We start from the raw sequence: 14,799 nt of genomic DNA, 5'->3' as shown, positions 1-14,799 counted from the left end.
GCCGGCTTTGGCTCAGGTCGTGATCTCACAGTTCGTGGGTTCGAGCCCCACGTCGGGCTCTGTGCTGACAGCTCAGAGCCTGGAGCCTGCTTCAGATTCTGTGTCTCCCTCTCTCTCTGACCCTCCACTGCTCATGCTGTCCCTCTCTGTCTCTCAAAAATAAATAAAAGACATAAAAAATTTAAAAAAAAAAAAGATCCAGGCTTAGATAAGAGGCCACTGTGGAAATAAACAAGGAGAAAACACACAAGATGGTAAATCTGGAATTCAGAGAAAGCAAAAAGCTGGGGCCAGATACTGACCTTCACGATATAACCTGCCTTTGAACTGCTGAAAATCTTGGAGAGAGCATGGAATAGGAATACAGGCCGACCTATATTTTAAGAAGAAAGGAGACTAAAGCTGACATCTGGGTTTTCCATGTAACTAGTCACATGAGGCTAGTATACGTCTATGTCAAATATATAATAGATACCAAAATATGCTAGACAGAAAGTAGAAGTAAAAGCAGGCAGAAAGTTAGGAAAGGATTTTAGAAAGAGTAGAGTTCAAAGCATAAGAGTAGAGTTGACCTGATCTCCCTTGCTAATGTAAAATATGGCCACTTCATTATAATGTTAATGCAGTGTCACTTGGGAAGCTGTGTCTTGGCTTCAAAGATTTTGTGAAGATACCCAAAGCCCATAGGGACTGGTCATATGTAACCCAAATTGAAAAAACTGAAGAAAATAAAATTTCTTCAAAGTCCTCCCAGGAGACTTCTAGTTTCTTCGATCTTTTCAGCTAAGGTCTAATACTAGTAGTGTCTTTCCTATGAATTCCCAACATAAGAAATAAAGAATGAGAACTTAGAATCCCACTTGCTTCTGATATGACAAGGGGAATAGCCTAGTTGTCAGATGTCTTTGAATCTCACTTCTGACTTCTCTAATGGTGTGACCCTGAGAAAGTCATTTGACTCTTCTGAGCTCCAGTATTACCATCTGTAAACTAAGGATGAAGGCAGCTACTTCATAATGTCATTAAGAGAATTATGATACCTCATAAGTAAAGCAGTTAGCACAGTACCTAACACACAATAAATATTTAATAAACTGAAATCTTTATTCCTATCAATAGGAATTCCTATCATAATCCACTCCAATGAAAAATTATTTTCTTTTAGATGTATATTCATTCAGTTTTATAAATATTTGAACTCACTTGTATTATGCTAGATGTTAGAGGAACTACCCAAAATGTAATTTTTCCACCTTCTAAGAATTTGCCACACACACCACATAATTTTCTTTAATACAAACAAATGTCATTAAATGCCAAGGGCATAAACAGCATATACCACAGTATGGAGATTTCACTGTTTCTCTGAAAAAAAAGGAAAGATTATCAGAAAAACATTTTTTTCAGATCAGCAGAAAAAACTGTATTGTTCATGCCAACTTAATAGCTATTTAATTCATTATTTTGACACTCTGTTGCTGGGTCAGGCAAAGTTCCATCAATAAATCAATAAATACTTAATGAGCATCTTCTATAATCAAAGATTATTGATGCTCTCAGGTTAATGGTGGTGGCACTGCTGAGCAGAATGCCGAATACCATTGCCAGCCCAGGGAAAGTTTCTGGGCCTCTCCCTTTTAGCTCACCACCAGTTTGAGAGTACCAGTATGTTCATGGTGCTACCTATTTGCAGACTGCCTGGCTACCAATGGAGAGGAGGGGGCAGAAAGGGGTGGGGTGTCAACCAATTTGGCAACAATTATATCTAACCAGCCAAGCCCCTCACCATGGAGTGCCCCATCCACCTGTACCCACTTACTAATTATACTTCTGGTATAAAAGAATATGTCTATGAGAAGCATAGCTCTGTTGTAGCTAGATTTCATTGCATGAGCAAGGAATTTGACAAATTTGGAAAGAGGAGGGTCATAGAAGGTGTTCTGATTGTGCATGAGGATCAGCTGGTCTATGCATTACTGCTACAGCTGGGAGCAACTTTCTTCAAGTTACCGAATTAAGTGTTAAACAACTCAGAAGAGGTTGAAGGACTAAAATGGTTAATATCAGAGATACCAGGCCCTTCAGGTCATTGATAGCACAGACCAAAATTTGAACCTCATCAATATCCAGATCTTCCTGCACATGTTACACAACCTAAGGAGCATAAGAATTTGTTTTTGGTTCAACTTCAAGAAGAAGCCTTATCTGCAGTCCCTAAAACTGCAGCTGGTAGCTGCATCATTGAATTGTATGATGATGTTCTGGGATAAGGGCCCATCATTTCTAGTCTCCCTCAGCTTTGGGGCAGGTTCAATTTTATATACAACTGAATTTCTGAATGATGGAGAAAGCTGCTCTGTGAGCACAGCTGTACACAGTGCAGAATAAACATGGTAGAAGTGTTTTGGGTTTTTGTTTTATCTTTTCTCAAATCTGTAAAATGCCAGCTACTATCCACTGTTTGAAGAGCAAAGTTAATATAAAAAACTAGACAGTGGTGTAACCAGATGTGAAAATATTTAATTTATTTTTTGTCCTACATTTTTTGTATATTAAAGAAAGTGGACTTCAAAAACATTTTTTCTAGCATACAATATCCTCTTTGGGGATCAATGTATTATATCAACCTTAACCAAGCCTTTTTATAAATATACTATAGCCATGACTGTGTTTATGCTACATCTCATCCTTATCCTAGCTTTTTACTCCAGTGTTTTGTTCGAATATATTAGAACCAATCATCAGTCTCAAAATGCTCAACAGTATATGGCTTCTCTTTCTTTTCTTTCCTTCTTTCCTTCCTCCTTTTTCCTTCCTTCCTCCCTTCCTTCCTTCCCTCCTTTCTGCCTTTCCTCTATTTTTTTCTTTCTTTCTCTCTCTCTCTCCCTTTCTTCCTTCCTCCCTTTCTCTCCCCTCCCCTCTTTCTTCCAAAAAATCCTGTTTATGTCATTACTCTAGGGTCATGCTTTATAAGCTTCAATCAATACAGGAATCACCAGGGGTTCTTGTTAAAATGTACCTTCTGATTTCAGTAAGTCTGGCTGGTGAAATTAAAATTCTTCATTTCTAGTAAGCTACCAAGTAGTGCCCGTGTTGCTGGTCTATGGACTATACTTTGAGTAGCAATCACTAGTTCTTAAAAGTCCTTTACGCCATGGTGACTATAGTTAACAATACTATATTATATATTTAAAAGTTGTTGTAAGAGTAGAGCTTTAATGTCCTCACTATTGCAACAAAAAGGTAATTATGCAAGGTAAAGGATATATTAACTAACATTATTTTGGTAGATATTTCACAATATATGCATGTATCAAGTCATTACACTGTATACCTTAAATTTACACAATGTGACACATCAATTTTATCTCAATAAAACCAAAAAAAGAAAACAAACCTTACAATGCTTCAATTCTAAGCATTTCTTTCAACAGCTAGACATATCTGGGGAGGCAGGAAATACAAGAGGGGTCTGCTTCTATTTGCTGACCACCCAATAATAATGGTTAACAATTCCTGAGGACTCTCTTTTTACCAGGCATTGTGCAATGTGCACTGAATTCATTATTTCATTTAAGCTTTACAATGACCCTGCGAAGTAAGAATTATTTCTATTTTAAAGGTGAGAAAACTGAGGCTTAGAGAAACTGAATAACTTGTTCAAGATCACATCAACTAGCTAATCCATGGCAGAGATGGGAACCGAACACACTCTAGCTTATAGTCTAAACTCTTCACATTCACTGTCCTGCTCTTTCATACTATACTTACTGAGCAAAAATATAACCACATTTGGTTCTAAGGCAGTAGATTAATCTGTTGTTCATTTAATGTCCTTACAACCAGAAATCTTAAGAGCTCTTTCCCAAGCATTGGGAAAGGGTGAGATACAAGGGATTTATAAAAGTACTCCCTACTTGACCTCAGGGCATGTCTACTAGTTAAATTGTCAGACCTCTGGGTAGCTCACTACCACCCACTAGTCATGAGCTATTATCTATTCTTTATCCCCTACTCCTGTCTCTATACTTGCCACCCTGGAGCTTCTGCTGGCTCTGGAACTCTTCCCTTGGCTCCACAATGGGCACTGAAGGCCAGCTCTGGCCACTTCCCAGACCACACTCCCAGACCCATCCAGGCAAATTTTACTCTCCTCCACCAATCAAGAGGGAAAGTTCAGACATTGAGCCAGCTGTGAGCCACAAAAATGAATTCAGGCTTATTCATTTGTAGGCAGGAAAGGCTTTAACAAATCAAGGAGGATGTTGCTTAAGTGAGTTCATCTCCCATTTGTACCCTTAATGGAGAAACTGAAATTGTCAAATCAGTGGAATATGTTGCCTCCTTTTGCACACAAATAATTTATTTTAAGACTTTTCATGCCTTCAGGGTTCTCTTTTCTGGGTCACAAATGATAAAGCGCACAAAATTTTATTCATTTCTATCATGGTCCTGGAGATGTTAAAAATCACATTCTGCTTTTAATACCTTCTCTATCAATACAGGTAGTAACCTCTTAACCAGCCCCTCGTCTCTAACTGCTATTCCTGCCAATCTGCCTTAACAGTGGAACAATTCGCTTGTGTGAGTTCTCATTTATTAAGTGCAGACTACAGCCAAGTGCTTTGCAGAATATATACAGCATTAGCACTTTGTTGGACTCATTGTGGTTTTGTATACTGATGACAAAAATATGTGTTACATTCATGTAGTTCTTTATATTTTTCAAAGAGCTTTTTGTGTTATCTGATTTGATCCAAAACTACCTTGCAAGAGAAGTAAAATAAATATTATTCTATTTTATAAATTAAAAAACTTGAATGTCATAGAGGTTAAGTGATTTGTTCTGGGTTGGACAATAAGTTTTATCAGTGTGAGTTTGGGACTGGGGGTTCCCTAACTCATTGTACACTTTTTTTTAGTACAGAAAAATGAAAAACAAAACTTGTGCCAACCACCAGCCCTTAATAAATGTTATTTTGTCATGGAAGGAGGGAATAGTATTTCTGGCTTGTTGGTTCACAAAGGAGATAGAATTTTATCTCACTCTTGAAGGATAGCTGAAATGTTAATGACCATTAGGAGAAAGAATTAGTATAAGCAACAGTGTGGGAGTATGACCATCTATGGATATGCAAGTTGAGTTTATGAGGCATTGGGTAAAAATATGACTAGTGCAGGAGATTTAAGTAGGAAAATTAGTAAGAAGTAAGTGGTGATCAGCGGCTCTGTTGGTTAAGTTTCCAACTCTTGATCTCAATTCAAGGTCTTGATCTCAGGATCATGAGTTCAAGCTCCATGTTAGACTCCATGTTGGGCATGAAGCCTTCTTAAAAACAAAACAAACAAACAAAAAAGTAGGTGGAGATCAGGTAGTAAAGAGTATTGTTAAGACTATTCATATTTGCATAGTTGATACTAACATTGATTTTTAAGTGAATCCATTTATCTCAACAATAACCACTAGGCTTAATGCTGGGCCAGTTACTAAAGGTGTTTGGCCTTGTGTTCTTTCCACCTTAGATCCTGCCTCCATTACAAATACCCTTTGCCCAACCATTGATCTGAATATTTGTGCACATACAGTGCAAGTTTAAGGTCACAAGTCTCAATGCTTGACCATTTTTGTTGAGAAGTATTTGCAAGAAGTCCCTCATGTTAATACTTCAAGTAACTGAAATCCATTCCACTAGTTACATCAATTGGCCATTATTTTTTTATTGCAATAAAGCAAGTGAACTTAAATATTAAGGAAATGCAAAACAATAATAGTATACTATATGAGTCATATGTTTCTTTAAAAAGAGAAAAAGCCCTAGACTCTATATACTGTGGGACTCATTACATTTAGCCCAGGTCCAACATCTTGTTGCCTATCTCCATCCTTGGTGATGAGAATCCAAGTCAAGAAAAAGAAAAGTGGGATTCTGTAGAAATTCCTTGATAATAGAATACTGAATTATGTTCCCAAGAGCCTACTGACAACATCAGGATTTCTCTACCTTGACACTATTAGGATTTGGGGCCTAATAATTCTTTTTTGGGCCTGGGGTGAGTGGCTGTTCTGTGCATTAGAGGACATATAGCAGCATCCATGGTCTCTACCTACTTCATGCCACTATTAACCCCCTAGTTGTGAAACCCAAAAATATCTCCAGATAGTGCCAAATACCCTCTGGATGGCAAATTGCCCCTGGTTGAGAAGCATTTGACCACAACACCAAAAAAATCAGGATTTAACAATAGGTTTGAAAAAAAAAACTAAGAAAATAAATGAACTAGCTTCTCTATTTCCCTAAGCTTTCCAGTGTATCAAGGTTTTGCAATATAATCTCATTTGCCCAGGTAAATCTATCCAAACCAATAATGAGAAGGAACAAAAAGAAAAAGGATGACAGAAAATAAATCCCAGCTATGAACCAGTTAACTAACATTCCACATGAAGTTATAGACAATTTCCCCCAAGAAATTAAATTCCTTTACAAAAGTACCCTGAGGACTTTAACACAAATCACTCTTCTTACTTGAGACTATTTATCATTTTTTAGAGCTTATAAATTATACACACCAGCAGCAATTTTATACACCAACAACCACAATAATCCAGACACAAAACAGAGCAGTTGAAGGGTACACTCTAACAAAGAGAGAAAGAGATGACAGGAGGGGGCAAGAAAGGAACCGAATGTGCTCTCCTTTAGAGCTCTCCTCTCAGGAACATCGCTTTTCCTTTCTGTCCTCAGTGTCTTAATAGATTTCATCTTCCTTTAAAAGACAAGTCACAATCTGTCCCTGAAGACAGCCGTTATCATTAAAATGCTCCGCTGGGGGCAGAGGGGCAACATTACTCAGTGTGAGACCGGACATGTGAGAGGATGTGTGACACTTTTCCTTCAGGGCCAGCATTTTGGAGAATGAAGGGACTAAGACAGGACTGCCAGAGGTCAACCCTTCCATCCTCTGCTTGAGGCTGCCACCTAAGTCATTTAAGAAGGAGAGGAGTCAACCCCCTCTATTTACATTTCCAGAGTGGAATTGTTTTCTCATTTCACACAATTAATAAGAGTGAAGATAGATCCCAGAGTAAAAAAATGTTCCTCCCCAGTTATATCCTATGTACCCCTTAGTGCTCCTGACCTGAACATCACTTAAAACAATCAAAAATTAGATGCTACCTATTCACATCTGTGCAGCACACAGAATATATCACTCCGGTCCTCCTGTGTTGGGGGTGAAAAGAAACAGATGAAGGACACTCATACAGTGGTCAACTTCCATGGTAGTGCTGTTCCTCTCCATATTATTGTGGGTAGTAACCTACATATCACAATTAAGCTGCACACCGTCTACGGAACTCGGTAGATAGAAAATAAAATAATTACAGTATTTAGAGCTGGAAGGCACCTTGAAACATCTCTATTTCCAAACTCATTTTACAAAAAGGGAAAGCCAGAGCTAGAGAGGTAAAATAACACTACCCAAGGTCATTTGGTTAATCAGTGACCAGTGAGAACCAGAGCCTCTGCCTCCTGACTCAGTGGAATGCTCTATGACAGTAATTTTGCTTCTCAGGAGCAATGACAGAAAACACAGCTTACACTGGCACCAGAAACCCCAAGGCCAAAAGAAAAAAAAAGAAAAGAAAAGAGAAGGGGAGTTCTCAAGTTCTCATAAACAAAACAAATCAGAGATGGTGTCTGGTTTTCTAAAGCTTCCCAGCAGCCATTCTGCTTCCTAGCACCACCCTGATTCCCTTTGAGACACCACTGTGTCTCCTATTCTCAGCCATGTGGTTTGGGCAAATTTGCCCTCCTTGTCAGCTCTATGCATCCTTTTTTTAGATTCACATTTAGCTACAAACCCCACACCGTAAATAAATTTATCAGATTGCTCTCCTCCCAATGAAAAGAAATAGGATCATTGGGAAGACAGGCACATTGAAGGTAAGATTGGAACCAAGGACCCCAAATATACACCTTTTTGTGTATTTGTGTGAAGCTGACGCTAAGAAGTTTCTATTATTTCATCACCCAAGAGGCTTGAAAGAGCTCATGACTAGAGAGGCCCAAGATTTCGCACCAGACATCACAGGGCAACTGCTGCAGAACATAACTCCAATTGACTAGCTCAAAGTCCCCTGGATCCAACTAGGAATGAACAAGAGAGGTCTCAGCAAACTCTGCCAAACAACAGAACATTGTGCTTACATTCCAAGTCACTTGGGGTAGACACTCTAATTTTAAATTAAATACCACATGTGCTGAAAATCAGTGACTCCATTTAATACTAATTATGAATTTATGCTCTTTGAGTTATTACCAGAAGGAGGGACAGGTCTTCCTCTATATCTTTATTTACAAAAAATATTACCCAAGTAATAACAATTATATTTTATATTTTTAACCTAAAGAGCATATTTGACTAGCATTTTTAATACCTTTCAAAACCTAGCATAACAGAGAAAGACAAATACCATATGATTTCACTTATATGTGGAATCTAAAATACAAAACAAGTGAAGGAACAAAACAAACAGACTCAGATATGAGAGAATGGGTGGAATAGGGGAAAGAGATTAAAAGGCACAAACTTCCAGTTATAAAATAAATGAAACATGGAGATATAATGTACAGCATTGGGAATACAGTAAACACTATTTTATCAATTTTGTATGGTGGCACATGACAGCAAATTTATCATGGTGATCACTTCCTAATGTATATAAATACTGAATCACTATGTTGTACACCTGAAACTAATATTGTATGCCAAATACACTTCAATTAAACATTTTTTTAAAACCCTAACATGTATTGTCTCACTTACCCTCACAAGGCATTATTTATCCCCATTTTATAGATGAGAAAATTGAGCGACAGGTTCAAAATGATTACCGAGTATCACAAGTGAAAGAATGGTAGAACTAGGACTCATGACATAGGATTAAGACTCATTTATTTAATTTGATGCAAAGACTAGGGGCCTTTTATTTTTCTTGTAATGGCTCCAAATATATAATTCTTTTTGTCTGTCTTCAAAGCTTTGAAGGTTTATCTAATCTCCATAAAGACATAGATAAATCCTAAAGCAGACACAAAGAAGATGCTTTTGAAGTGGTGACATTATGAAAACTTCTGACAGGTTCATTCAAATTTCATGAAACTCTGGCTTGGTGCTTCTGATACTGATAGAGGGCTTGCTACTGTAGTGTGTGTGTATGTGCGTGTGTGCACATGCAAACACATCCATGCACATGCACCCATCAGTGTAAAATAAGAAAAGGGTAACCTGACACAGACCATGGTAAGAAAATGAAAGGCTGAAAATTGCACTTAGTTTTTACATGACACTATTGACTTTAGATTGGGATTTATCATTTACACAGGCACTTAGGTCCCCTGACATTCAAAGTGATTCCTTAGCTATGATATTTACACTCAGATTCTTACTCCTCTTTCTACTAAAAATAAATAAATAAGCATTTTGGACAATGACAATGATATTGTGTTTGTGATTCTGGAGGCACTTTTTAAATCCTGTGCTGAGAAACAACGCTAAGTCAATCAGAGGCAGTTAACTCTGTCATCCATATATTCATTTACCTGGATCTGTTTTTACCATTTGTTTTTACAGTCATCAGTGATGAGGAAATTTGGCCACTCCATCAAAGTTTCAGGAGATTTAGTGAGAGGCTTTGAGTCACTTCCCAATTTATGCTGGAAAGATCCAGAAAGGCAGCAGAGGCCAGTAGCAGCCAATTCTTAGAAGCAGGGAAATGGAAGAGCTGTTTTAGGCATTGTCACAGGAAGAGATAGGAAACGTAGTCGGGGGTGTGGAGAAGGCTAGACCAATCCACCAGTGCTTCACATGGGGCAGCTCCATGCATCTGTTTTAATGTGTTGTGATTTTACATAAGAATTAACATGTGAAATCCTGGTTCCGAAGACATACCAAAAAAACTGAAAAATCTGAGAGCCATTCGGACTAACTGACTTGATTTGACCCATAATACATAGTGTCTGCAAAACAAGGTCCCAGCCCAAGTCATGCATGTCCCAGCACCCATCTCATCAGCAATCCACATCCTCCTGACTTCCTACCACCAATCTCATGTCATCCTCACAGTGACCAGGAAAAGTAGATAAGATTAGCCTTATTATATAGATGCAAAACCTAAAGTCCAGAACCTCAGAGTATCTTAGGCACCTAGACTAAAGTTGGAATATCTATATCTCCTGACAACAAACCCCCACGTTGTTGGTGCTATACACCCTGTCTCAGTGCATGTGTCAGAAGACAGTGGGTTAAAAAAAAATGTGAGTCATGCTATCTCCTTTTCCTATTTTAATTTAAACTGTCTTCTGTAGATGCCACCTTGTCTCTTCTGAAATGTTCTTTGTCCTTTATCTTTGCGTCCGTTTCTTCTCTATTAAACCAATTGTGTCTGTAGTGCCCTTCCAAGATGACCTCTGCCTGGCACAGAAAGCCATCCAACAGGCCATTTGTCACACCTCATCTCTTCTCTTTTATGAAAGGGACAAAAGGCTGTCTTTTAGCCCCCTTTGGAAGTGTTTTCATGCTAATCCAAGAATTACTGTTGTGTTTGTTTTCTAGCTGGTGCAGTGTGAAGCCATTCATGGGGCCGCATGGACCTTGTCTAGTCACATTCCAGGCCATTCTTGGAACATTTTGGGGAAACGCATCATCGCTCTGCTGGTGGGAGACAAGTCTGTGTCCCTGCCTGAGGCTGGCAGCCAATACATCTATGCCCTTGATTGCACATGAAAACATCTCCTACCATCTCTGCCAGGCAGCCCACTATGCACATATAAAGAGGGGAGAGAAGAATTAAACGTTCATGCAAAAACAAAACAGGGAAGAAAAAAAAGCAAGACCAGGAAGAAAATAACAACCTCCTAAATTTGTATCTCTATGGAAAACAAGGAAAGAAAGTGAGCTGAGTACTATAGTCAAGGAAAGGCAAGCTTTTTCCAAACAACTTGAGTTGCCATCAGGTAATAGTAATCCATCCAGAATGGGAATCGGAGACATGAACACTAATTCTGATTCTGCCACTAACTAGTTGTATGACTTTGAGCATATGCTTTTACTTTGTCCCTTATAAAATGGGGCTAAAATTTCAAACCCCATAAGGATTAAGTGAAATACTGTTCACTGATACACTTGATAAAGAAAAGAAACCAAACAAATAGCCATTGTTGTCGCTCTGCCTTCTGGGTGTCAGTCTCTTGATCTGTAAAATGAAGATAGTACTATGTCCTCACAGTCAGCTGTATCTAAAACACCTAGGGAGCTCTTAAAAAATCCAAATTGGGGGCTTTGCTAAAAGGTTAGAGCCTAAGAACATGTTTTTTATAACCACGTTATTTGGATGCAGCCTTCCCAGAACTGGGTTTTGGATATCCTAAACTATCCACTAATCAGCAGTTCAATGTTTTGTGATTCTCAAAGAAGATAGAATAATAGGATGAGCTAACAAGTTTGCCTGTGATTTCACCATTAAAGATTCAGTAATTTGAGTTATAAGAACTTTATATTCAAAGGTCCCCTGTTACAGTGGGCCAATATCCTAATCCACAGCAGCTTATTTGTTGGCCCTTGTCAACTGTACTGATTAAGAGCATACATAAACAATGGAACACAAGCAATGCCTGTGCATGTCTGAGGGGAGAATTTTCTAGAATATCTTTATTTTTAAATAAATAACTGAGCCCCAGAGAGCTTATAAGTAGAGTGATCATATAATTTTCATCCAAAATGAGAGTAAAAGGGGGCTCATTAATAGTTACATTAGGCATAAACCAGGGCATACAGGAATATGTTCATCTTTATTCAAAAGACTTGTCTACATCACAAAGAAAGTTAATATTTAAGAGAGAGGGACTAGAAATATCAAAGAATGGGATTAGAACTTCAGTCTCAAGAGTTTTTCACTGACCCATGTCACAGCCTGTGTGATTCAAATTCATTTTACTTTGGGTCCATGTTCACCCTTATTTCTCAGAAACAAGCTAAGAATATATACCTTTCTCTTTTACTTTTTCCTTTCTCCATTTCTAGCTGGCCCATTGTGGGACTCAGACTCCATCACATCTGTAACATTCTATTGACTCAGAAAATTCACTAACAGTTGAAGGTGATTTTTCTTTGGATAAGCAAAGAGTCGTGCTATGCAGGATCAACTGAGGCCCATGTGAATATCAGAAACTATACCTAGGTCCTTAGTAACAGCGCCATCTGAAGACAAATGTTCTTGAGGCTGTTGCATGACTCTGACAGTCCTATATGAACTGTCCAGAGATTGTGCTTTTCCCCTCTAACTCCCATAAATGGTACCTTAACTAAACCCAAGCAGCCAGTCTGTCAATACCCACCAGGCAGCAGAAAAATGTCTCTTCCCAACATTAGGTTTTCTAATATCACTTGTCTAACAAAGGTTATTTCATTCTGGCTTTATTTATGAGAGATTCCTATACCCCTATTCTCAGCAGCCATATTAACAGGTACCAAACACTAGGCTTGGGATTTAAAAAAATAAATAAATACCCTGGTTTTCAGTTCCCCTTCATGCTTGAAAGGAAATTTGTAAATTGTCAACTTGACTTAATTTTTCCTCTGGACTCACACCTATTTGCTGTAATAAGAATTTCCCCTCTGGGTTTCACTCATCTGCAGCATGTGGCAGGAAAAAAAAAGGGGATTAGGATTGTATTTGTCGACTTTTCCGAGCGGATTTTCTTTCAGCAAGTCTGCTATCAATTCTGTCTGCTGAAATAGCATTTTAATGTGTTACCTGCTGGTCAAGTATGTTCTATTAAGTTAACTTCTGAATCTGTTGTGTTTTCTGATGCTGTTTACCATTATTTTTCCCATTGTTATCAATCTTATTATTTTTAATATAAATGTGGATTACACTATTTTGATCATATATCTATTTCTGTAATACATTAGTTGAAAAGAAAAAAGGGGAGAGTGTAGAGAAAGCAGCAAACTGGGCCTTCTCCTGCTGGAAAGACTCTTTTAATGAGTTTTATTCTGTAGATGGGGAGATGCTCTTAACCTCCCTGGCCCAGTAAGATGTGATTTCTTGACACTGAGCGTATTGCAAATGCATTTTTATCAGAGCTGTATAAGGTGGACACCGAGGGGATTTCTCCAGTATTTAACAAAGCCATCTATTTGCAACACAAAGTAATGCTTTGTTTACCCTTCCTCTTTGTCCTGGGCATGGTATTATTCCAGAGGCATTGCTTCTCCCTTGCAAACTGTCAGTGGCCAAGGGTACTTTTCAGTGTGTTTGGGATCGTAATTGGCAAAAATGTCTGCTCAGTAGTGAAACAGAAGTAAAGGTCAGACATGACCCTGTGGGGGCCATTCTCCAGTTTGCATGACACAGACACCAAAGTACCTTGCCCATTCTCCAAAGTTCACAGACCCTTCTCCGTATTCCAGGGACACAGCCTTTCCTCCCTGCGAAATAATTAGCAGCAGCAGCAAGCCCAGCCAACTTGTCACTGGGCACTCAATGGTGCTCCTTTCCTCCAAGCTCATTTCCTTGGAAGGTGAGACCCATTATCGTAAAGAGGGATATTGTAAATTCTGTTCCTTCTGCTACACTGTGGCTCTGAACAGAGAAATTTGTGTTTTCTGCCAAGAAGAAGAATAACATTTATTTAATGGATGCTGAGCAAAAGGTATTCACATTTCATGCTTCGGGGCTTAAGCCGATCCTAGATCAGTAGGGAACTTTTCCAGGCTCCGAATTGTACAACTGGGTAAGTGCTTAGTGCTAACAACCCTTCTGTCCCCATCCAGGCATGGACTGAGGTCACCATCTCAGGGGTGCACCCATATCCCCTCAGCTCCTAAATTTGCTCACAAATCATGCTTTACATCCTTGCTCCTCTCAGCTTCCCCTACAAACTTAAAATCTATTGGTATTTTTTATGGACAGTTCTGCTCCACTGATTTCCAGTTCTGCTTCACCAGCATCCAAGATCCTTCAAGGGAATCCTCTACAGTGTTAGACTATAATGCATGAGTGTTGCCTCAGCATTAGGGACAGCTGAAAATCAAGAGGACAGAGAAATCCTGGGGCAGGAGAAAGAGGGCAGCTTTCAAGCTAGAAAGATCAATCTCGGTTTAACTTATCTATTTTTTTAAGTTTATTTATTTTAAGAGATAGAGAGGGGGCAGAGGAGGGGCAAAAAGAGAGGGAGGTAGAGAATCCCAAGCAGGATCCACGCTGTTAGCATGGAGTCCAATGTGGGGCTCAAACTCACAAACCATGAGATCATGACCTGAGCAGAAACCAAGAGTTGGATGCCTAACTGACTGAACCACCCAGGCTCCCCATAGGTTTAACTCATCATTGGGTAATCATAAATTGTTTTTATCTCTTTGACAGTCAGTTTCCTTACCTGCAAAAAGGAATAATAAATCTTGCCTTGCAGCACTACTGCAGGAACCAAGGAAAGTCACATGTAGATATGTGCTCCATAGAGGACAGAAGTTGGATTATGTCTCCCTTCTCTCAAGGGATTGCAATCTGGTCTGCCTCTAACACTAACTTGCTAAGTAACTTGTGGCAAGTTATTCAAATTCTCTGTGAGTTCATCTTCAAAATGAGGAAGAGAAAAACCTCTATCCTGCCTTCCCTGCAGGATTATTCTAAGGATTAAATGAAATAATCATTAAAACAAATTTCTACAAATAAAAAGAAGTGTTGCCAAGAAATAAGGTGTTATTATTATGCTGATGCTTACTCCTATTATCTTT

At 38.7% G+C, this 14,799-nt stretch overlaps 1 pseudogene; it reads left to right on the top strand.

Moving 5' to 3' along the window:
- The first annotated feature begins 1,667 nt into the window (after positions 1–1,667).
- On the top strand, positions 1,668–2,330 carry LOC115277397 (annotated as a pseudogene).
- The last annotated feature ends 12,469 nt before the right edge of the window (positions 2,331–14,799 follow it).

Source organism: Suricata suricatta, chromosome 14 (assembly GCF_006229205.1).
Source record: "Suricata suricatta isolate VVHF042 chromosome 14, meerkat_22Aug2017_6uvM2_HiC, whole genome shotgun sequence".
NCBI lineage: Eukaryota > Metazoa > Chordata > Mammalia > Carnivora > Herpestidae > Suricata > Suricata suricatta.
This window is presented reverse-complemented; position numbering and strand designations above follow the sequence as displayed.